Consider the following 26,656-nt stretch of genomic DNA (forward strand, 5'->3'; position numbering starts at 1 on the left):
TGATTCCCACATCAGAAATTTAATAGACGAGAATAAGCATCGTATTTAGAACAATAAGATCAAATCTCTTCCTAACATCATACATTGAAAGATCTCTGATTGTTGAAAACTACTTCTAATTATTACAAAAGTAATTATTTTTGAACCTCACAACAAAAGGCTTAACTTCAGGATAATCGTAAAATAATACATCAGCAGAGAAGCGATACATTTTATCATCAGAGATAAAGGGTGCACTTTGTTTTACAGTATAATCAGTTTGCACAATCACACAGTTCAGCACAATAACACAAAAATGAATCTAAATCAATGAGTTGGGCTGTTCAAAACATAAACTGAAAAAACTGCAGATGCTGTAAATCGGAAAGAAAAACAGAAATTGCTGGAAAAGCTCAGCAGGTCTAGCAGCATCTGTGGAGAGAAATGTGAGTTAACATTTTGGGTTGAGTGCCTCTTCCTCAGAACACAGACCTGAAACATTAACTCTGATTTCTCTCTACAGATACTACCAGACCTGCTGAGCTTTTTCCAGCAATTACTGTTTTTTTTGTTGAAAGCATGTATTTTACAAAAGTGAACAAGGCATGATTTTTGTTATAAAGCCTTTGTAAATGAGTCAATTGCTTTTATAATGCCCAGAGAGCAGAAAGAGAGAGAGAGATCCTTAACGTGTATTTTTTTAATTACTGTATTTTAAATTACTGTTCCTTTAATCAACTGTTGTCAACATGAGTATCATTATTCATATGATACCAGCTGACTACAATTTCTGGAAAATTAAGATAAGTTGTAACCAGGGAAAAAAGCATGTATCATCCTCCTGGACTGTCACATTATATAGACATTACAGCCAAGCTAATACAATGAAACAATAGATGAGATATCCACACCAGCCAGTTCCTAACAAAGCAAAGCATTGAAATACATTATGTTGGAGATAATGCTACAAAATGCATGGTTATCTGGTACACAATGGATTTTAATGATACACCTCAAATCATCTCATTCACTAAAATATCTCAATCTGAAATCCTAGTCATGTAAATAAATTTGAGGACTCTAAAACAGTTTTAATTTTAGAACTTTGACTTATGTAATAATTTTGTTTGTTACAGCAGAACACATCACTTCAGGTCCAGACTTAGCTACCGCCTGCTACTGGCTTCAATCTCTTTCAAAAGTCTGATGCCTGGAGTCCTTTCCCTGTGAACTGAGCCAATTTCCTGTTTACAACTGCTGCGCTCTCACCAGCAATTTGACAATATCTGACTCCTGCTGATTTCTACTTGACTGAAAGGACCACTTATTGAACACTGAATTATTAGACAGTCTAATTCACATGAACCAATACCAATATATTTGATATTGCCATTTGTGGTGTGTTACTCCTTTTCTTTCTGTCCCTTGGATACTTGTGAGCATGCGTTCTGAATCGTTTCCCTGGGTTTTGAATGTATGAGAAAACCCAACATTGTTTTAATTCAAAAGATATTGGGTCATGGGTCATCCTTAAATTGGACTTCAATAACATGGATGAGCAAACACACTACCTCTTGCTTTTTGAGAAAAGGAAAAGGAGAATAAAAGAAATTAAAACCCACCCATAGTAAGGACAGATGAGGGGAACAGTAAAAATGCTTCAATTCACCTCTCCCTCCCATCCTTAACATTCCATTAAAGCATTCATAGAATATAGAACAGTACAGCATTGGAATGGGCCCTTCAGCCCACGATGTTGTGCTGAACATGACACCAAATTAAACTAAGCTCTTCTGCCTGCACTTGGCCCATAACCCTCCATTCTTTGCATATGCATGTGCTCATCTAAAAGCCCCTTTAATGCCCCCATATTATCTGCCTTCACCATCATCTGTACGCATTCCAGATTCCTACCACTCTGTGTAAAAACAACTTGCCCCTCATATCTCTTTTGAACTTCCCCCTCACGCTAAATGCATGCCCCAATATTAGACATTTCAATTGTATGAAAAAGAGTTTGAAGTAAATTTTATTGCAAGGATGGTAAACAATGATTTAACCCTGCATATTTTGACATAGCTTTTACTCGATCAAATTGGCCATATTTTATAAATTGTGAGAACATATTGATACGTTTGTCAAACACATTTCATCATAGTTGCTTTATAATAACCTGGTGCAAACATTTGCACTTGGTACCTTTTGAATAGCAATAGACCATATTCTAGAATTCTACTCTGATAAACTGCTCAGAGTGTGCAGGCAAGTTGCTAAGTGTGTGGAATCAAGAACAGGATATGAAATTTGGCTTCAGAGCAACTTCCTTGAGTGAGAGGTAACAGCTGTGCACAACAAAACACTCACCCAAAGGAACTGTGCTTATGAAGTCAACTGTGTTGGCTTTCCAAGATCTCTGCCAGGTTCAGAATTAAATTGTATATGTGCTACTTTTGCCTACACTTCATAAGGCAAATAATGGGCAGTGCAATCGGCCAAGATCTGAAGCTCTATGAACTGAGAGTTTGTGGTCCAAATAATTGTGGGATTCTGGATATTAGTGTTGGCCAGCAGATAGAAAGAACGAACATAGGAACATTTCCAAAGAGCCTTTCATGATACTAAGGTATCGCAAAGCACTTTACAGTCAATGAAAAACAGTTGGATTGTAGTTATTAAATAATGGAGGAACAATGGCACCATCATAAAGTCCTTCTCACAGCAATGAGGCAGTGATCAAATGTTAGTTAAGGAATAAATATTGATAGGACCCGGAGAAAAATTCTCCTGTTCTTTGAATAGTCATTGTAATCACTTCTGTCCATCGGAGAGGACATATAGGGGCTTGGTTTAATGTCTTATTCAAAATATGGCACCTCTAACAGTGCAACACTTAAAGCACTGCACCATACTGACCAAACCGTGGTTAATGAGCCAAAAAGAGTGATGTGTCCAGGTTCAGCTGGTAGACGGTGTCAAGACCCTGGGAGATATTCAGAGGAAGCCATTAAATTGAGACTTAGCTGAAAGGACTTTAGTTAGAAAAAATGTCTTGAAAACTATTATTTTCCAATAAAAAAATCACAGACTTAGAAAGATTCAATTGCAAAAAGATCATCTCCACACCAACCCTATAGAGACTCCTCGGTGTCTTATATGTTTCAATCAAGTTGCCTTTTACTCTTCTAAACTCAAGCGAATACAAGCCTAGCCTGTGCAATTTTTCTTTATGAGGAAACCCACTATTCAAGTTATTAGTCCAGTAAATTATAGCCAGACTGAATTGCATGCTGGTACATCTGGGGAGTTCAGTAGGTCTAACCAAATATGAGCATAACAAGCTACAGGCTCAACAGCAGAAGACAACATAATTAACCAACGTAATGAGATCTTGTCTGATGAGATAAACATCAGGAGATAATCTGATCAACTGAAATAATGAGATTATGTCTCCTGAAACAATACGATTTAGTGGCTTGCTGCATGCAGGAATGCAGGTATTGAGTCACACATGCCTTTGAGAAATAATCCATACATATACTGGTGAACAGAACACTAGAGCAACAACCCAGGAACAACCTATCACAAGAAGACAGAGGAACCCTGAGCTAGAAGCCATAAAGCCTGTGAGCTTGGAGCAGAGAGACCACAACACCGGTAGTCAACCTCTGTTGGTGCCTAGCCAGTGTGACTCAGACTTGACTCATTGATCTTGCTTGGGAAGATAAGTATTGTTTATTTTTGGGGAATAGATTGTAGCACTTTAGAACAGAAGATAGTCACTTGCATTTTGGCAAATATTGATTTTGATTGAATGAAGTCAGAGTTTGTGAGTTTGTGTTCACTAAATAGACTTAGCAGCAGAGCCTCAGTCAACGCAACCTTCTCTGAACTCTATCCAATACATTTACATCTTACTTAAATAAAGTGACCGATGCTGTGCCCAGTACATCAGAGGTCATAGTGTCATGGAGATGTACAGCACAGAAGGCTGTGCAATTAGATAATACAGTCAGTTCTGCTATAATGCAATAGTTCCATTCTTGGGCAATCCTGTGTTACAAGAAAATCTTGTAATAGCAGCACCATTTAAACTAATGGGGCCAAATTGTATCATAACCAGAACACACTTTAAAACTTCATGCTTTAAAAACAGTGTCCCCAATGTTTCAATCGTGTTATAGTGAATTTGTGTTAACAAAATGCATGTTACAGCAAAACAACCTATATGCTTCCATTTTTTCATTATTCCTTCCAAAATAGGCAATTTCACATTTTCCCAGGCTAGGCAAACAAAGCTAATCAGTGGCCAGCACAGCAGTTTTGCTTTCACCTCTATATGTTATAAATCGTGGAAAAAGTTCCAGTTGTATAAGCTTAAAAGCTATTAAACATGTCAACGCAAATATGTTGCTGATGCATAATACAACACCGATGTTCTACAAAGTTTCCTTTTCATTATAACTATGTTAGAAGATCAGGAAATGACCTATGGAGTTCTGATTTGTTAGTCTTGTTGAAAGTGTACTGACTTGCATCTTCCTGTAGTAATACACATAAAGGCAAAAAACTATGGATGCTGGAAATCTGAAAAAAACCAGAATGATGGAGAAACCCAGCAGATCTGGCAGCATCTGACTCATTCTGAAGAAGTGTCATACTGGTCTCAGCAAGTCTGGTAGCATCTATGGTGAGAGAAACAGAGTTAACTCTTTGAGACAGGTATGACTCTTCTTCATAATGATTCAGATGCTGCCAGATCTGCTGAGTTCTCTACCATTCTCTGTGTTTGTTTTTCAGATTTCCAGCATCCATAGTATTTTGCCTTTAATTGAGTATACATATTTGTGTATTACTACAGGAAGATACAAGTAAATACAGGTAAATTAAAATAAATTTGCATTGGCGGATATCAGAAATTTTAAACACATTTGAAGGAACCACATCATCCAGTGTGAAATTTCTTGAATTAAAATGGAAGATGACAGCATTGATGCATTACAATAATGTATATAAATAATGCCTCTCATAGAGGAAGCAATGGTCTAGTGATATTATCACTAGACTATTAGTCCAATAACTCAGTTAATATTCTGAGGATCTGGGTTCATCATGACAGATAGTGGAATTCGAATTCAATGAAGATTCTGGGAGTAAGAGTGTAATGATGATCATGAAACCTCATTGTTGATTGTCAGGAAAAACCTACCTGGTCTGCTAGTGTCCTGTAGGCAAGGAAATTTGCCATCCTTACCTGGTCTGGCCTACATCTGACTCCATGCTCACAGTAGCATGGTTGACTCTTAACAATTAGGGATAGGCTTAAGTGTTGGCTTAATCAGAGACTCCCACATCCCTTACGTGAATAACAGAAAGATGAATTACATTGAACAGCATTCCTACCGAGTAGGAAAAATGATTGATAAGATAGTTTTAAGGAAGCATTAGTTTTATACAATAATTTCAGGATATTTTTGGTCCTCTTGGAGACTGTGACTCATTTGTTGCTGTCTACTTCTGTCTGGTTGGAGGGAGAATGAGAAATTGCATATTAGCGAGATGAAATGTCATAACATGAGCAAAGTTGCCACCCAAGTTGATAGGGTTGTCAAGAAGACGTATGCATGTTGACTTTCATTAGCAGGGGGATTGAGCCACGAGGTTATGTTGCAACTCTATACAGCCCTGGTTAGAACACACTTGGAATATTGTGTTCAGTTCTGGTCGCCTCATTATAGGAAAGATGTGGAACCTTCAGAGAGGGTGGAGAGGAGATTTACCAGAATGCTGCCTGGACTGGAGGGCATGTCTTATGAAGAAAGTTTGAGAGAGTTAGGGCTTTTCTCATTGGAGCAAAGAAGGATGAGAGGTGACATGATACAAGTGGACAAGATGAATGAGAAGCATAGATAGACTGGGTAGCCAGTGACTTTTTCCTATAGCAGAAATGTCTATCACGAGGAGGCATAATCTTAAGGTATTTGGAGGAAAGCTTAGGGGAGATGTCAGTGGTAGGATTTTTTACACAGACAGTGGTGGGTGTGTGGAATGCACTGCCATCAGTGGTAGTAGAATCAGATATATTAGGGATGTTTAAGCGACACATGGAAGATAGTACAATGAAGGGTGTGTAGGTTAGTCTGATGTTTGAGTAGGATAAAAGGTCAGCACAACTTCGAAAGCCAAAGGGCCTATACTGTGCTGTACTGTTCTAAGTTCTATGTAGTTAATGGTAATGACAAAAATGGTTTAGATTTTGACTACCAAGGTAAGTCGCTCAAATTGTGAACTTTCCGAATCTGCCTCAGTAAAAATTATCATGGACGTTTCATTGGGGTATGGGGGTCATTGCAGTTGCTGGATGAAGCAGAACATAGGCAGCCAGAGGGATAGACAAACACCAAGGTGAACTGGTTATAAGGCCTCCTGTAGCTCTCTGGGAATGCATCCCAGTTATTTCAGAAATTGTGAAGTCCTCTATCTGTCATACCAGCTCATGTCTCTGTCCATGGCCCTTACAACCTCCATGTTAACTCTGTGCCAACTCATGCCCATCTCCCTCCTCCCCATAGTCCCTGATATCTTCCATGCCACTCCTATGACACTTGTCAAGTATCCACAAAAGAAGGATCTCAGGGGTCATGTGGAGAAGAAACACAATAAACTTCCAACAATCTACTACAGCTGTCACTCCAAGATACTCACTTTTATTTAGACCCCACATCAAAGAGACTAATTTTTTAACAGTTTCTTCAAGCTGTCAATCAAACTATGAACTCAAACATGTTGAACAAGTGCCTGTTCCAGTCCATATTGGTATCAATGACATACGGAGTTAGGAAGGAAATTAAAAAGTCAAGAGCAGCCATCTCAGAATTACTCCTGGTCCCACATGCTAGTGAGCATCAGAGTAAGCGTTTTGATCAAGTTAACATGTTGTGGGAGGTTTGATGTGGAGGAGTAGATGGACTGCAGCAGTTCAAGAAGGCAGCTCATTGCCACCTTCTCAAAGGTCAATAAGGGATAGGCAATAAATGCTGGCCACCCAGTGATGCCCATGTCCCACGAATGAATAAAAAATAGTTGGGGCTTCAAATTTCTGAGGCAATGGAACAAGATTGGAGCAGGTGGGACATATTCAATTTGAGTGACACCTGGATTATACCTCAACACGATCAAGACTAATATCCTCACAGAGAGATTTGCTACTGCTATTGGCAGGGGTAACTAGCTTGTCAGAGGTTTGTGAACTTGAGAGAACTCAGATTGCAAGGACATAAAGCTAGTAACAGGGAATGGAGGAGTGTCAAGTAAAGTTAGGACACATGTGAAATGACGGTGAGCATCAACTAAGTTTAGAATGCAGTATAATTTTAAAATTAAGGTCACTCTACCTGAATACACAAATCATTCACAACAAGGTAGATTACTTAAAGTCACTATTAGAGGTAATTGAGGAAGATTTAATTGCCATTACAGGAACATAGCTGCAGGATGACCCAAGCTAGCAACAAAACTTTCAAGAATATTCAAATTTAAGAGGGACAGGCCAAAATGTAAAGGAGATGCTATTGCACCGATAATAAGTACATGAGCATATTAACATGAGAGGACATCAAACCAGAAGAACAAAATAAGAATCTGTTTAACTGGAACTAAGAAAATGGAAGGGGCAGCAAACATTGATCAGAGTCACCCATAGGCCTTTAAACAATATTAGTTGCATGGGCCATGGTATGATTTGGGGAGATTAGAGAAATGTGTGGCTGGGTAGCACAGAAATCATGGGTAACTGCAATCTGCATAGAGACAGAGTAAACCTAATGAACATTAATGCTGTGTTAGGGATGGGTTTGTAGAGCAGTGTGTCTAGCACTGACTACAGAACAGGCTATTTTTGATATAGGATTGCGTACGAAAAGGTGCTACTTCATAATCCTGTTGCAAAATAATCTATAGGGATGAGTGACGATAAAATGATAGAATATTACAATATGTTTGAAGTGTGAGGTACTCCAATCAGAAAACATGTATTAAATTTGAGTGATGAGACAGGGAAGTACATGCCTATTAGACTTACACATTGGAGTGAAAGTTTGAAAGTCAAAAAGTGTGGAGCTGGAAAATCACAGCAGGTCAGGCAGCATCCAAGGAGCAGGAGAGTTGACATTTCAGGCATAAACCTTTCATAAACCATTCCTATTGAAAAGCTTATACCCAAAACATCGGCTCTTCTGCTCCTGACCGGCTGTGCTTTTCCAGCACCACGCTTTTCAACTTTGAACTCCAGCATCTACAGTCCTCACTTTCTACTAGTCATAGAGTCATAGAGAAGTACAGCATGGAAACAGACCCTTCGGTCCAACTTGTCCATGCTGACCAGATATTCTAAGTTAATCTCGTCCCACCTGCCAGCACCCGACCCTTATCCCTCCAAACTCTAATATTGCAATTGTACCAGCCTCCACCACTTCCTCTGGCAGCCCATTCCACACACGCACCACTCTTTGGCTGAAAAAGTTGCCCGTTAGGTCGCCTTTATATCTTTCCTCTCTCACCCTAAATAATCCCCTCTAATTCTGGACTCCCCCTCCACAGAGAAAAGACCTTGTCTATTTACCCTATTCATGCCCCTCATGATTTTATAAACCTCTATAAGGTCACCCCTCAGCCTCTGACGCTCCAAGGAAAACAGCCCCAGCCTATTCAACCTCTCCCTATAGCTCAAATCCTCCTACCCTGGAAATCCTTGTAAGTCTTTTCTGAACCTTTTCAAATTTCACAACATCCTTCCGATAGGAAGGAGACCAGAATTGCACGCAATATTCCAAAGCAATGTTCTGTACAGTCACAACATGACCTCCCAACTCCTGTACTCAATACTCTGACCAATAAAGGAAAGCATACCAAATGCCTTCTTCACTATCATATCTACCTGTGACTCTACTTTCAAGAAGCTATGAACTTGCACTCCAAGGTCTCTTTGTTGGACACTGCCTAGGACTTTACCATTAAGTATATAAGTCCTGCTAAGGTTTGCTTTTCAAAATGCAGCACCTCGCATTTATCTAAATCAAACTTCATCTGCCACTCCTCAGCCCACTTTCTCATCTGGTCCAAATCCTGTTGTAATCTGAGGTAACCTTCTTCACTATCCACTACACCTCCAATTTTCGCTGAAAATGTGAAAGGCTGTTATAGAGGATTTGATCAACTGGCAATTAAACAATAATGATTTGATTAGGTATTGTCAAAATGGATGTAAATAGGAAATTGATGAATCTGTCAAATTTTTTGAGACTGTTACTAACAGAATTAGCAAAGGTGGTGGGCATTGTTAACTTAGATTGTCAGAAGGCTTTTGATATAGCTTCCCTAAGGAGGTTAGTGAGCAAAGTTAAAGCACGTGAGATAAGGTGTAATGTACTGGCATGGATTATGGATTGTCTAGAAAGCAAAAAACAGGTAAAAATAAATTAGTCGTACTTGTGTGGAACACTGTGACTAGTGAGGTATCGCAAGAATCAGTCCTTGGGCATGAATTGTTCACAATATGCATCAATAGTTTGAATGCAGGAATCAAGTGTAATATTTCCCAGTTTGCAGATGACACAAACTTAGGTTGGCATGTGTGAATGAACAAGAGAATGGCAGGTAGAATATAATGTGAAAATTTGTAAGGTTATTTACTTTGTTAGGAGGAACAGATGTGCAGAATATATAAGAGATTAGAAAGTGTAGATTTACAAAGGGAGTTGGGAGCTAAGAGTCTTTGTCAATGAGTCACTGAATGCTAACACCCAGGTGGAGCAAAGAAGTATGAAGGCTAATGGCATGTAAGAGGATTTGAATACAGGAGTGGTGATGTCTTGCTTCAATTGTATAGAACCCTAGTTAGACTGCACCTGGAATACCATGTGCAGTTTTGGTTCGCTTTTCTTAGGAATAATATTATTGCCATTCAGGAAATACAATATAGGTTCACCAGAATTGTTCCTCGTATAATAGGATTGTCCAATGGACAGAAATTGGGGAAACTCTATTCTCTAGAGTTTTGAACAATAAAAGATGATCTCCCTGAAACCTGCAGAATACTTAAGGGATAGATAGGGTAGATATAGGTAACATATGTCACCTTGTTAGAGAGCCTAGAGCCATAGACACAGTTTCAAAATAAGGGGAAGCCAAGGTAAAATTAGAATTCTCAATCTAGAGGAAGCTCAATTATTGGGTATGTTTCAAATAGAATTGACAGATTTCTACATACGATTAAATTAAAGGGACATTGGTACATTGTGGGGAACGCTGTTGAAATGAATGACCTGACATGATCATATTGAATGGTAATGTGGGCTTGCTGGGCTGAATGGCTTATTCCTGCTTCCATGTCTCTATAATAAAAAAAAGAAAGTGCTGGAGAAACTCAGCAGGTCTGGCATCATGAGTGGAGAGAGAAACAGAATTGAACGTTTCAAATCCAGTATTATTCGTTACTTTGCTTCTTTCTCCATAGCTGCTGCAAAATCTGCTGGGTTTCACTCGTACTTTTTGTTTTAATTTCAGATCTCCAGAATCCACACTACTTGGCTTTTATTTCAATGCTCCTCTATCTGTTTGTATTTATTAGGGTTATTGTTGAAGGACAGAAAATTTGGGATTCCAAAGCTTTTTAAGTTAATAATCCATACAAGAAGGGCACAGGGGACCCAATACTTGATTTATCAGCACCCATTGCTTTAAGTGCGCAAGAAAGAAACTTTGTGCAGCGTGCCAATGTCAATAGTTGCAGCATTTAAGCCAGCACTAACAGTGCTGTTAAGTTGCTGCATGCTTCAGCCAAGAATGCAAAGTCTTGACAGGCTAACATCCTTATCAAAATGGGGTCCAATGTTGGAGCCCTCCAATATGTGTTAACCTTTACTATTTAAAGGTAGCCTGGACTCCTTAAAATCTCACAGCTCATGACTATAACACTTCCTGTAGCCTTCTGCAACCTGAAACAACTTTGGTAAACATCAAACCCTTCTACAATTACATCACGAGCCAGTAGAAATCAATGAGCAAGTAATTTATAAGTTGCTAATGACCCCTTAAAGTAGTGCTGGTGAAGACTCTTGCTTTTGAATGTATGTTCTGCTTTGCAAGGCTAAAGAGAGTGCAATAGCTGGAGATTTGAGTTCCAGAATGGCAGTCAAATGGTTAATATGCCATTTCTGCATTCTTCTAGGAAATGAACCCTGCATACCCACTTAACATCCTTACCAAAATAGGGTCCAATGTTGAAGCCCTCCAATATGGTTTTCACTCCTATCATAAGACCAAAATGGCCCTTAATTAAAATCAAAAGAGACATCCTGTGAGAGCATGCCATCCTTATTAAATGTTTCTCACTATTGTCCAGTGGGTCAGACAAAAGTCAATTGATTTCTCAGGTATTTATTTGATCATAACCAGAGAATCCCCGCAAGGTCTCCTTTTCCAGCTAAAACACTATTATTTCTTTTGTGCCTGTGGATTTATCAATGGCTCTCTCTCACTTCTCACCTGTTATAACCCTCATCAATATTATCTAATATTAATTCTCACATGCATGCTGATGATACCAACTCTACCTCACCACCAATGTTCCTTATCAGTTGTCTTGCTGCTGTACAGACCCTGACTTCTATGTATGATGGCAGCTTCCAGAAGCAGTACAATACATTGGCATACAGGTTGACAAGCACAGAGCTTACCAGCAGCTTGCCACATAGCCACGCAGTTTAGAGACAATGTTGCTCAGCATTACCACTCTCAACTCCTTCACCGTTTCTAAGTTGTCACTCTTATTACGATCTAAGAGATCATGAATGTTTAAACAGAAATCTGAACACCCGGCAATCAACAAAGAGAATTTCGCCACAAGATTTCACATTTTCAACCAAAAACAAACTTTATTGTATACAAGAAGAATTAAGCAAAGCAAGTATAACCATTTACAAATGCTGATATTCCTAACACTTCCCGAGCAAAATTCAAAGCTAACATTTTACCCAGAATCAGCATAGATTTCTTTGCAATTGTCCACAGATGTGAACATCGTGAATTGTCTTCCCAGTAAACCAAGCTTGGCCTCAGTGTCCCCACAGAAACCGAGCCACTCAGGCTTGTTTTCAAGCAGGATTTGGAGCATGATCCCTTTCACTAATCTATAAATTAGAAACAGTGCTAAATTGTAGCAAACTTATAAGCTTCATATTTGTTACAGTTTAATTTGTTAAAGACATATTATAAATACAAATTATAATTGTTGGTTCAAGAGTCTGAGCCAGTCATCTGCAGTTAGCATTAGTCCTGCTAAATCTGATAACCATAGGTCTATACTTGTCTTTACATCCAAAATCTAAAACAGGGGTCGAGACTTAGCTCCAAAACACAAACTCCCTCTCCTACCTTCCCCCCCCCCACCGCCTTCCCCACCGCCACCGAGAACTCTTACACAGTACATTTGCCTCCATACCTTCACAGGAACTAACCTGTACACTCATTTAACACTAAGCCAACCCAATTTTTCAAAGAGCTAACTGAAGAGCTTCATTGGGAAACCTGGCTGGTGCCCACAGCTCACTGCTTTCATGGAAATAGAGTTCAAACCCAATTGGAAGGGTGTACTCGGCCAACACCTCCCCAGTGCATGTTCCAGGTAAAACCAAACACTCAGCTATTGATTTGAAATGTGTGACATCTTGACTTGGGTATTCAGTTGGTTAAATACTAGATCAAAGGTAAAAGATTCAGGTCAGATTTTTACAGAGGAGACAGGGAGGTTGAATGTAGAAACTTACTGATGTGGCAGACCTGGTTCCTTTAAAACACCCCATCCAATGTATTGTTTTTTTCTGGTGAGACAAAGGCAGATGGAGTTGGGCCAAGTGCCACTGGAGACAGTTTGGAGAAGGCCATGGAGATGTTCAAGTGCTGCAATTGGATTTTTGTAAGACCCATCTGAATGATGCTTGGACCCAGGAATATTTCAGCCTGTTAGACCTTCTGGTCCTCACTCCCCATATCCCATTTCTTCCTACCCATTGCAAATGAATGCAGCATATCTCCCAAAAGACCTCAAATCTCCTATCCCCTCTATAACCTCATGCCCTATCCATCCTGCCTCATATCCCCAGACTCCCTTCATCCCCATGCCTCCTGATGTTTCCCAGGCTAACATTATGTCCCCTCATATCCCCACATACCCACCATCCATTTGCATAGGCCTTCCATAATCCCATTAACCCACATCTTCAATGCTCACTCATTCAATATGCACAATGTACAGTTAGTTAGTTATGTTAGTTAAAAATCACCATATGTTAGTTAAAAATCGCACAACACCCCGTTATAGTCCAACAGGTTTATTTAGGAGCTAGTATTTGAATTATAACCGGGTGTTGTGCGATTTTCAACTTTGTCCACCCCAGTCCAACACCAACACCTCCGCATCATGGCTATATAATAGTGGCATCTCTTTCAAGGACTAATTAATAATGGGTGGGTGAAATTTTCCTCTCCCTCCTGTTGATTTAGTCATAATGAAAAAGAATTGAAAAATCAGATTCTTGCCATCAAGAGAATGTTTTCAGATTTACCCATAAAGCCTTAAGTGAGGACTGCGGAATCTCACTGTTCAGTGACAACTTGTTTTATTTACATTGTCACCTCCCGTTCTTCTCACCTGCACTGTGAAACTAGATGATGCAAATTCCCAATAAGTAACCATGATGCCTGGTAGCTTCAGCTCAATGAATGCTTTTGCCAACCGTAAAACAAGTAATTCTGCACATCTCCCTGCAGGATCCAAGGGCACCATCCTCCTCCACTCTTCTTTCACGTGGGTCAGCATCAACAAACTGCCAGGCTCACCACCACATCTTGCCTGATCTCAGACCAACTCTCACTCCACTTTAGGGCTTCAACATTTTCTTTAGAGCTCAGGGACATCTATAATTATTTTACTTCGATATGAACAGAGATACATGTGAGCAAAAAGCAAAAGTAGGCCTTTCAGCCCTTTCGGTCTACTCCACCATTCTGTCATAATTGTAATCTCAAATCCGCCTCATGGCCTACTTCAAATCACCTTTCAGCAAATTGCTTAAGAGTCTATCCATCTCTGCCTTCAAAATATTCAAGGACTCTGCATCCATCACCATTTCAGGAAGACAGTTTCAAAGACTCATGAGTTTCTGAGAGAAAATAATTCACCAAATCTCTGTTTTAAATAAGTGACCCTCAGTAATCCTTAGCTTTAAATTCTCCCTTCTGATTTGAGATTTAATTTGATTTATTGTTGTCACATGTACTTAAGTACAGTGAAAAGGTTTGTTTTGCGAACAGTACAGGCAGATCCTAGCAAACAAGGGTATACAGATCATAGGCACTGGGACAGTGTGAGGCATACAAGGTTACAGCTGCACAGGAGGCACCCAAATCAAGATCAACATTAGGTTTGATATTAGAGAGGTCCATTCAGCAATCTAATAACAGCAGGGAAAAAGATGTTCTTAAACTTGTTGGTGCATGCATTCAAGTTTGTGTATCTTCTGCCTGACAGAAGAGGTTGGAAGAGAGCATTACCGGGGTGGGAGGGTGTTTGCAAATGTTGGTAGTTTTTCGTGGCAATGAGCTGTGTAAATGGAGTCCATGGTTGAGAGGTTGGCTTCCATGATGCTCTGGGCTGTGCACTCAACTTTCTGTACTTTCTTACGGTCCTGGGCAGAGCAGTTGCTGTACCAGGGCATTCTGCACCCGGATTGAATGCTTTCTATGATGCATTTGTAAAAGTTGGTGAGGGTCCTTATGGACATGCCACTATTTCTCATCTGCCTGAGGAAGAAGAGGCTTTGTTGTACTTTTTTGATTGTCACATCTACATGTGAAATCTAGGACAGATTGTCGATTATCTTAGGAACTTGACGCTCTCGACCCTCTCCACCTCTCCACCTCTGCTCTGTTGATGTTGATGGGGTGTGTCCTCCTCCTTGCTTCCTGAAGTCAATGATCAGTTCTTTTGTTTTGTTGATATTGAGAGAGAGAGATTATTACCATTGCACCATGACACCAAGCATTCTATCTCCTTCCTTATTTTGACTCATCGTTGTTTAATATCCGGCCTGCAATGGTAGTGTCGTAGCCATTGTAGATGGCACTCAGACAGGATTTGGCTACACTGTTGTGGATGTACAGGGAGTACAATAGGAGTCTAAGTATGCATCCTTGTGGGGCTTCAGTGTTGAGTATTATCGCACAGAAGATGCAGTTGTCTATCTTCACTGGTTGCGGTCTGTGGGTAAGGAAGCTGAGGATCCAGTTGTCAAGGGCGGAGCTGAGACCTAGGTCTCAGAATTTTGAGATCAGTCTGGAGAGGATAATTGTGTTGAAGGCAGAGCTGTAGACAATGAGTAGGAGCCTGATGTAGGTGTCCTTCTTATCCAGATGTTCCAGAGATGAGTGCAGGTCGGGGGAAATGGTGTTTGCTATGGACCTGTTACGTCAGTCGGCAAATTGTCGGGGATCCAGTTAGACTGGGAGGCTAGAGCTGCTGTGGGCCATGACTAACCTCTCAAAGCACTTTATGATTATGGAGAGAGAAACATCCTCTTCATATCTACCTTGACAGGACCCCTCAGAATCTTGTATGTTTCAATCAAATAACCTGTTGGTCTTCCAAACTCCAGCAGTCACAATCCTAGTCTGCCCAACATTCTCACGTAAGAAAGCACTCACCCCACACCCCCATTTCAGGTACTGGTCGAGCAAACCTGTGAACTGCCCCAATTCATCTATAACTTTCCTTAAAAAAAGATAATCAATACTTAACACAGCTCTTGAGATCCAGTCTCACAAGTGCCCTGTATAACTGAAGTATAACCTTTCCACTTACTTTTGCAACGTTGTAACATTCCATTAGCTTTCCTAATTACTTGCTGGATGTACATACAAACCTTTTGTAATTCACTCACAAAGGCACTCAGGTCGATTTGCATTTCAGAGCTCTACAATTTCTCACCCATTTAGATAATACACTTGTTTTATTTTTCCTGCCAGAATGGACAACTTCACATTTTCCCACCTATTTACCTGATCTTTGCCTCCTCTTTTAATCTATCTATATCTTTTGGTTTGTCTGGTTCTGTCTTCACAACCTTCCTATATAAATTTATGCCATCACCAACTTTGGCAATCACAGTTGAGTTCCCAACACTGATCACTATGGCACACTATTCATTACATCTTTCCAATCTGAAAAAGATCTATTTATGCTGAATTTCTGCTTTCTGTTAATAACAAACTTGTAACCATGCCAATACACTACCTCCTATACCACAAGTGTTTAGTTTCTGCAATAATCTTTTGATGAGAAACTTGTCAAATGCCTTCTAGAAATCTAAGTACAATAAATCACCCCTTTATTCACAGCATGTTATCTTCTCAAAGAGCTCCAGTACACTGGTCAAACATGATTTCACTTTCACATAACCATGTTGACTTTGCCTGATTACCTTAAATATACCCAAGTGCTCTGCTAAAACTTTTAAAATAATAGTTTTAAACATTTTCCCTGGATGTTAAGCCAACTAGCTTACAGTTTCCTACTAGCAGAGGTGGGTACTGCAGATGCTGGAGATTAGAGTCAAGATTAGAGTGGTACTGGAAATGCACAGTTCAAGCAGCATCCGGGAGCAGGAAAATCGATGTTTCGGACAAAAGCCCTTCATCATGCAGTTTCCTACTGTCTGTTTCCTTCCTTTTCAAATAAAAGTGTTATATTTACTGGCTTCCTATCTAATGGGATCATCCCAGAATCAGGAATTTTGGAAAATTAAAAATAATGCATCAAATATCTCACTAGTCACTTCTAATTAGACCCTAGGATGAAGTCCATTTGGACCCAGGCACCTGCAAACATTCAACTCCAGCAACTTATTCCGTACCAATCCTCTGGCGATTATGATTTCCCTATGCTCTTCCCTCCCGATTTTCACTTCCTGACTTATTACTGACTCTGGGATTATACTGATACGCTTCCTAGTGAAGATTGATGCAAAATAATTATTCAATTCCTTTATTCTTCAATCTCATTTTCTCTCTGACTAATACTCATTTTATTAACTCTCCTTTAAATATTTATAAAATATCTTAGTTGACTTTATATTTATAGCTGGCTTTCTTTCATACTCTAATTTTCACTTCTTATTAGTTTTTTGATCATTTTTTGCTGTTTTTTATATTCTATCTAATCTTTTCACCTGACACATGTCTTTGCACAGTTAAATGCTTTTTCTTTTCATTTGATTATTATTAGTAGTAATAATGTTTTACTTCATTTTTAAATTCTAGTTTTATCTGGTTGTTTATTCTTAGATTCATACTCTCTATCCATTCTTGTTGCAGTTTGTGATTTCCTATATTTAATGTCTTTCTCTTTGACCTTGAGTCGAATCTTTGATTTATCACATTTCCCCAAATTTAATTCCTTGCCCCCACAATTTAGTTTTAAATCCTCTATAGTTCCCTATTTTGCATTTGGCAAGAACACTGCTTCCAGCACCATTCAGGTGGAGATGTTCCATCTGGATAGTTCCACTTTTCTCAGTACCAGTACCCCTCAGTCTGGTATCCACTTCTCCACAGCAGTCTCAGAGCCATGCATTCCTGATGAAGGGCTTATGCCCGAAACGCCAATTCTCCTGATCCTCAGATGCTGCCTGACCTGCTGTGCTTTTCCAGCACCACACTCTCGACACTGACCTCCAGCATCTGCAGTCCCTACTTTCTCCATGCATTTCTCTGTATAATATGACTTGCCTTTGTCGATTTGCACACAAGACTGGTAATGATGCAGAGATTGACCTTTGAGGTTCTTCTTCTTAATTTGGCACCTAGTTCTTCATTCTAATTTTGCAGAACTTCCCTCTTTGCCCTGTTGATGTCTTTGATGCTTACATGGATGATGATATCTGAGTCCTCCCATCCCATCATAAGTTGTTCACTAGCCCTGAAAAGGTATCCTGAACCCTGCTACCAAACAGAATATACAGCCTTTGGACTCATCTCTTTGCTGCAGAGGATGGTGCCAATCCCCTTCACTACACTGCCCGCTACTAACACCACATTTTTCTTACAATCCCCTATGGTTGAATGGCTTCCTGTACCTACAGTGCCATGTTCAGTTAGCTTATAAACCTTGCCGCTCTCACTCTCATCTAGACAAACTGAAAGAACCCTAAATGTGTTGGACAATTGCAAAGGCTGAGGCTCCAGCACTCTGGATCTCCTCAGCTCGCTCACTCACAGTCATAGATTTCTGGTCCCTGAACATGAACTAAATCAGGCAAACCAAACCTAAGAGGTATGAATGCCTCCTGGTACAAAGATTCCAGGTAACTATCCCTCTCCCTGATAAGCATAGTGTCTGTAGTTAAGCCTCCAGCTCACAAACTCTGAGCTGAAGCTGTTTGAACTTCAACACTTGCTCTAGACAATTTTGCGCTGACCAAGCCATCATCCAAGAACTTCCGCATACTGCAACATCACCTTCCCTGCCATTCTTAATGCATTTTCTTTAATTACTTAGTTGTGTAATTCACCTATATATGTTGCTTTATATAATATTCTTGCCTTACCATCAACTTATATCCTGTGTTAAAACTTAAAAGACCTTAAGCACCTTCAAAATCCATGAACATTTCCATCTAGAGGGACAAGGGCAGTAGATACATAGGAACACCATCACCCACAAGTTTCTCTCTAAGTCACGCATCATCCTGACTTGCCATGATGTGGAGGTGCCACTGTTGGACTGGAGTGGACAAAGTCAGAAGTCACACAACATCAGGTTATAGTCCAACACTTTTATTTAACATCACAAGCTGTTGAAGCGCTGTTACTTGGTCAGCTGGAGTATCTACCTGACGAATGAGCATCACTCCAAAAGCTTGTGATTTTAAATAAACCTGTTGGACTATAACCTAGTGTCATGTAATTTCTGACTTCATCCTGACTTGGGAATATATTGCCATTCTTTCAGTGTTACTGAGTCAAAATCCTGGAACTCCCTCCCTCCCAAACAGCACCATCAATGTCCCTGCACCAAATGGACTGCAGCAGTACAAGAAGGCAGCTCACCATTGCTTTCACCATGGCAACTAGGAACAGGTAATAAATACTGACCCACATCCATTGAATGAATAAAACAAAACTTTCAGAGACTCACCAACAGCTGGCTGCTTTCTTTGGAATAGCATATGGACCAACTTTTCAATTTATATGTTGACAACCTAGATGAAGGAGCTGAGGGCATTCTGGCTAAGTTTGCAGATGATACAAAGATTGGTAGAGGGGGACAGATAGCATTGAGGAGGTGGGGAGGCTGCACAAGGATTTGGACAGGTTGGGAGAGTGGGCAAAGTGGCAGATGAAGTACAATGTGGGAAAGTGTGAGATCTTGCACTTTGGTAGGAAGAATAAAGGCACAGACTATTTTCTAAATGGGAAGAAAATTCAATGTAAAGAAGCTTGGGAGTTCTCGTCCAGGATTCTCTCATAAACTTGCAGGCTGAGTCAGTAGCTAGGAAGGCAAATGCAATGTTGGCATTTTTTTATGAGAGGACTCGAACATAAAAGCAGGCATGTACTTCTGAGGGTCTATAAATCTCTGGTCAGACCACATTTGGAATATTGTGTGTAGTCTTTGGCCATTATCTCAGGAAGGATGTACTGGCCCTGGAGCGTGTTCAGAGGAGGTTCACGAGAATGTTTCCAGGAATGAAAAGTTTAACATATGAGGAACGTTTGAGGACTCTGGGTTCATTCTCAATGGAGTTTAGAAGGATAAGGGAGGGATACAATTGAAAATTACAGAAAACTGAATGGCCTGGACAGAGTAGATATTTGGAAGTTGTTTCTATTGGTAGGAGAGACTAGAACCCAGGGGCACAATCTTAGAGTAAAGGGAAGACCTTTCAGAACGGAGCTAAGGAAAACTTCTCCATCTATAGAATTCATTGCTACAGACAGCTGTGGAGGCCAAGTCGTTGAGTATGTTTAAGACAGAGATAGATAGGTTCTTGAGTATCAAGGGGATTAAAGGTTACAGGGAGAAAGCAGGAGAATGGGGTTGAGAAACTGATCAGCCATGATTGAATGGTGGAGTAGACTCAATGGACTTAATGGCCTAATTTCTAATCCTATGTCTTATGGTCTTAAGTCCAATTAGTTAGAATGAATGTGCCAGATCAATTGGAAGACTTGGGGGTTCATCCCTGGTTGCTCATGGGCCAAAAGGGTACAGACTTGCTTGGAGTACCCTGTCCACATGCAGGGCTCACACTCCTCAGCTTAGACTGGTGCTGGCTTTGGGATCACAGGCTGGGGGAAAAGTCAGGTTCCTGTGGAATGTCTTCAGAAGAAGCTTTGTGGGGGTGCCTTTGTCCACTGCCCTGGAGTAAAGGCACTGGAGTAAGGTCAACTTCCCTCTGCCTCCTATTGTCTTGCCACTGCTGTAGCTGCAGTGATAGTGTGCAAGTCTGTGCATGTATCTGACAGACACTAAGTTTTGGGTCTGGCTCTTCATGGTGCTCACTGAACTGTCCAGGAAGGCAGCCAAGCATATGCTTCCACAGCCAGCTCTCCATCATGTATCCAGTTTACAGAACATCTCTGACAAACCTGCTCTCAGTTCCTATGCATGTCTGTGCATTTGGCAAAGTCATCCATAGCTGAGACCAGGTGCCCATACTTTGCCTTGTGCTAGGCAGATGCCTGGTCTCCAGAAGGCTGAGTGTCAGCAGCAGGCAGCACTTCTTCCTCAGCCAACTGTGGAGGTGCAACAATGAGGCATTCACCAGACTGTGGCCCGATGTCTAATCTGTCAGAGTACCATTGTGGTGAAAGTCTCTGAGCTGGTGAATGGTGTGGATGAAATCTTTGCGCGTGCATTCCCTGAGGCTTCACTGGCTTCCTCCTCAGGGGTGGCGATGGCATTAATGATCTGTGGCTCTGGCCACTTTGTAAAGTTTTGCTGGGTGCATTAAGTCTTATGTAGGCTACAGTGGTAATGGGAGAACAGTACAGCACAATGATCCTTATTGGGTTGATTACCCAGTGAGGCCTCCCTGTCCCCTCAGCTCCTGATGAGGGAGCAGCGCTCCGAAAGCTATTGCTTCCAAATAAACCTGTTGAACTATAACCTGGTGTTGTGTGATTTTTAACTTTGTCCAGCCCAGTTAACACCAGCTCCTCAACATCATGTCCCCACGTGAGTTGTCCTGTTCTCCTCTGACCAGATGAATGATTTTCTCTTGGTAAAGAATGAAGAACCTGATGTCCTGCCCCTCCCTATCCTTCCCCACTACCTCGCCCCCTCATTGCCCTCCCAGTTGTTGAAGAATTTCTCCTGCAATGACACAAATGGAGGGATTGAGAATGATGGAAATGGATGGAATAGCAATTAATGTAGATGCATGAGCAGGAGAGATGATCAGGTGTTCCCAGTGAGTAAGTAGGAAGCACAGTGAGCACAAATGGGTAGAACTTGTAGAGGATGGGGTGAGTGGACATGACTCATAGAATAATGAGAATTGCCATCCGTGGAGCTTGATAAATTGTATGTTTAATGACAGAGTTAGAGTGAGTGTTGGCCCCGTAAATACTAGGGCATAGATAGTGGTGCTTATCCTTGCGGATTGCAGAAGGTTATTGACCTTCTTTCTACACTGCTGAGCAGTCTGCTTTAGTTGGGGCACAGCACTGATCCTTGATCTCTGCCCAGGCTGGTTTGCTCTAGTGGTATGGCCCTCCTGTGGCAGTCACAGGGAAATGGACAGTCCTCCTCTCTACCACTATATCTATGGACACCGTCCCTGACTGTGGCACAGAAAGCTCGCTTGTCTTTCTTTAAGGCTATGCCTTCAATGTTTAGTCTCAAGCACCACGGCATAAGGGGCCATTCCTGTGTCTGAAGCAATATGCAGCTGCATTTTAAATATGGTTCCAGAGGCACGCAGGCCAGGTGGTCTCACCAGTGGTAAGTCTCAATGCTTCTCTGGCCTCACAGCTCCCCAAGAAATGTAAACAACAATCCAGTGGCATAATAATTGAGGTAATAAGTGGAGATTTGCATGAGAAAATTCACCCTGAGCCATAGCAGACTGGATGCCATGTTATTCTTGCTAAGACACTTTAACTACAAATGGAAAAAATCCACTTGTATTTTCAAATCTCTCCTTTGAAAGTAATTGCTACATTCACAAATCTATAACATTGCCAGTCAGACACAGTCACTCAGTGTATCAATAATAGAAGGTTTACCTCCTTCATAGCTATTAGCTTTGTCCAAATAAACATATAGACATCTGGTAAACAGCAATTGTATACAGCAATTGTATTAACAGCAATAAATAGCCAGACATCTGGTAAACAGATGTCTGGCTATTTATTGCTGTTAATACAATTGCTGTATACCTTATTAAAAAGGTTTGACTGATCTCCAAGAATGACTAATGCACTGAACTTAGCAAGGCTTCCATTTCCAAAGGACTGAATTATTAGCTTTCAATGATTGACATCTTTATGAGATTACAATAAGATTTATTTTTCTTGATTTTTCAATTCTTTGTTTGGCCAAGGTTACGAGGTATGATGTGAGGAAACACTTCGGTTATTGATAATATGAATAGTTGCGTCCGATTAACACATATAAGTTTGTAAGAATAGCAGTCTTTTCTCAAAGGGGATTTTTGAATTTATTTTTCATGAGCACTTAAAGGAGTTGCCATTATTGGTAAATACTTCATTGGTTCTGCATGCAAGGCACACTGGGTTAGTGGTACAAAGAGCAATGCGAAAGAGGTATTAGGTCATAGAAAACATTTGGAAGGGAAATGAGGGACATGGAGGATAAAAGGGATGTCAAAAATATGAGCATATATGGGAACTATGAGGGGAGAGGGGAGTTTGAAGGTGACGTGGATGAGGAATGGTAGGCCTGGAAGAGTAAAGGGGATGTGAGGGAGAATGGATAAGACCTCTTAATCTTCTCTGTATAAACATTCCCTATTAGATACCATGATTCATGATTCCTTAAAAGAGCTGTGAGCCAGGAATTCTAGAGAAGTTGGTTGAACTCCAAGAAAATTGCAGAGGGTGCAGTGGTATGTGATGCCCATCTCCTCCATGGAGCTGAGCAGGTCGTAAGTGCAGACTGCAGATTTGCTACCCATACTCTTTATCCTTCATATGAAGTTGTTAGAAATTGGAATGACGGTGGTCATTGTGGATTCGGGGCTGGCTACCGTTATAAAAGGCATCCGGAGTCAATTCAACTCATTAAAATGTGGTCCTGGTCTTAGAAAACAGGCTTCTTTCGCAACTGAACAAGAATTTCCACATTGCTGCAATGGAAAGAGCTTTGAGGGCTGGAAAAATAGATCACTGCTTTATAGATAATGACTTCCTATCCATTTATAGTAGTTATAATTTGCCATAGTTACTGAATTCTAAGCATTAAATAGGAGTCTTTTCATTGACATAAAAAGAAAAGCAAATCCTGCTCAAAAAAAGTTGAAGCATTTCCTGCAGCAATTTTAATAAATCTGAATAGACCATTTAGAAGCCGAGCCAATAGAATCCATATGTCTGTTTGCTGGTGAGTCATGGACAGACTCTGAAAGTTCAGCATCGCTATTGAAGACATTAAGATGGCTAATACCAAAATCAGTCATTGAAGAAGAGAAAAAAAAGCTGCACTTGGTGTTGTGTGATAATTCTGAGATATTGATCTATGAAATATAGGAGTTGGTGTCCCTCTCATTGCTGGAGAGTTTTGCTTCATTTGGTCAATGTGGTTTTCCCCTATGGTGAGAAAGGAAGAGAGCTAAATCATGGTTGAACTGTTGGTTTCTGACTGAGGTGATTGTGTAAGTTTCATTCCCCGCCACCCCCAACCCCAACCCCCCACCAAGCTTTAAGTATTGCCTTGCCGGATAATGGAGAGAAAAACTGTGGTGGTGGTTGGGGGGGGATGGGGGAGAGGTTGGGGGTTATCTTGCATTGTTAGAACAGATCCTGCCCAGTTTTATGTTTTATACTACAGAGCTTGAGAGATTTGTTCAGAATTTTCAGTTTTCATTCAGCCCTCACTAAATCACAATGTCTCATGCTCCAAATTGCCAACAGTGACCACAAGTCTCAGTAAGGACATAGGTATAGGAGTAGACTCTTCGGTCCATCACCCACTGTTCCATTTAATCATGGCTGATCTTCTATCTCCTTGCCACTAACCTCCATATTCCTTAAAGCCATTAGTTTCCAGAAAGCTTCCACAACCCTCTGGGGTACAGAATTATAAAGATCATGACCCACTAATAGAAACATTCCCCTTCATCTCAGTCTTAAATTGGCAACACCTTACTCTGAGATTAAACTCTGTGAAACTAGATTCTCCCACAAAAGGAAACAACCTCTTCACATGTGAAAGTCCCCTTAGAATCTTGTATGCTTCAAAAAGGCTGCCTCTCATTCTTCTAAACTCCAGTGAGTACACATTCAACCTAGAGGAGAAAGTGAGGTCTGCAGATGCTGGAGATCAGAGATGGAAATGTGTTGCTGGAAAAGCGCAGCAGGTCAGGCAGCATCTAGGGAACAGGAGAATCGACGTTTCGGGCATTAGCCCTTCTTAGCCCTTCTGAAGAAGGGCTAATGCCCGAAACGTCGATTCTCCTGTTCCCTAGATGCTGCCTGACCTGCTGCGCTTTTCCAGCAACACATTTCCATCACACGTTCAACCTACTCAACCTCTCCTCATTAGAAAATCTCTCCATACCTCAGATCAACCTAGTGAACTTCCTCTGTTTTACCTCCAATACCAGCATATCCTCCTTAGATTAAGGGGACCAAAATTGTTTACACTCTTCTAGGTACGCCTTGTACAGTTTTAGCAAGACCTCCTATTTTTATACTCCATTTCCCTTGAAACAAAGGCCAAGAATTCTTTTGCCTTTCCCGTTACACAATGAATTTATATGATGGTATTTTGTGGTCCATGCACAAGGATTTCCGAATCCCTCTGTGCTGCAGTTTTGTGCAGGCTTTCTCCATTTAGATAATATTCTGTTCCATTATACTTACTGTATAAGTACAACATTTTCGCACATTATATTCCATGTTTTAAGTATTTGCCCACTCGCTTAACCTGTCCATATCTATCTGTAGATTCTTTGTGTCATCCCTCCCACTTTTGTGTCATCTGCAAACTTGGCAATAGTACATTCACTTCTGTCATCTAGGTCATTAATATATATTGTAAATAATTGTGACCCCAGCACTGATCCCGTGATACTCCACTAGTTACAGACTGCCATCCTGAACTTTCCTCCTTTATCCCAACTCTCTGTCTTCTATTGGCTAGCCAATCCTCTATCCATTCTACCCATCCTGTCATACACCCCCTCCAATACCATAGATACATACCTTATTAAATAGCCATGTGAGCCGTACATTGTTGTAAGCCTTATAAAAAGCCAAATATATTACATTCACTGGTTCCCCTTTATCTATCCTGTTTATTTCATCCTCAAAGTGTTCTAATAAATTTGTCAGGCACAATTTCCTCTTCCTGAACTCATGCTGACTCTGCTTGATTATCTTACATATGTCAAAGTGCTCTGCTATTACAACCTTTATTATAGACCCTAACATCTTCCCAATAACAGATGCCAACCTAACTGGCCCCTTCCTTATTTAAATAAAGTTGTTACATTAGTAATTTCCCAATCCTATGGGACTTTTCCAGTTTATAAAAGTTCTTAGAATACTATTAGTGTTGCATCCATGATTTCTGTAGGTACTTGCATTAAAATCCTGGGATGCAAAACATGAGGTCTAGGGACTTAGAATAATTAGTTTCCCTAGTTTGTTTTTGTTAGTGACAGTTATTATATTAATGTGTTTATTTAGTATTTTTGGAGAATTTTTGTCCTCTACCATGAATGGATTTCCTATAAGTCAAAAAATGTGCAACTCCAAATGTATTGTGCTTGATTTTTGAGCTGCCTTGATCTAGGGCTCCTTTACAATGGATCTGGGCTCATTCTCTTACCATATGTATCTAGTTATGCAATTAAGGTCCTAACAGTAGCATATGGCCTCAATTAAGTGATTTAAGCAGCATTCTGCAGTTTTAGTTGGACAGACTGCTTATGCATGTACAGGAGAGCCTGAATATTGTGTCTAAATTCAATGTTTCATGCTTGCAGGCACAAAGCAGGCTGCTACTTGTTGCGTTCCAGCTCCATAGTATTCATTTAGTTTAAATTCATTTCTTAATGCTATGTTTCCTTTGACAGAACTTATCATTTTGCCAGAAAATATTTATTCCCTTGAGCACCTTACTTCACACTCTAATAATCAAGTATATTTGCTTTCTACAATTTACTGCTTTTACAAGGATATAATCTCACTTCTGTAGTAAAAGAAAACACCACAAAAATAAATAAATGGCATGCACCAATCTTAAATGTAACATTGAGTTAGCAGGTAAGGCCTAAATTTCATTTCTATATTCTTAAGCCAAAACAGAATTGATTTCACCAAATTCTAGATTCATTTCCTCTTGCAACTATTGTAGATCTCAGCTAATAGTATACCT

At 40.3% G+C, this 26,656-nt stretch overlaps 1 protein-coding gene across 1 annotated transcript in view; it reads right to left on the minus strand.

The window, feature by feature from the left end:
• LOC122553574 (protein AHNAK2-like) overlaps nt 1–26,656 on the minus strand; it is a 108,959-nt gene that overhangs the window by 31,309 nt on the left and 50,994 nt on the right. The gene's annotated exons all lie outside the window — the stretch shown is intronic.

This window comes from Chiloscyllium plagiosum, chromosome 10, assembly GCF_004010195.1.
Source record: "Chiloscyllium plagiosum isolate BGI_BamShark_2017 chromosome 10, ASM401019v2, whole genome shotgun sequence".
In the NCBI taxonomy this organism is placed as follows: domain Eukaryota; kingdom Metazoa; phylum Chordata; class Chondrichthyes; order Orectolobiformes; family Hemiscylliidae; genus Chiloscyllium; species Chiloscyllium plagiosum.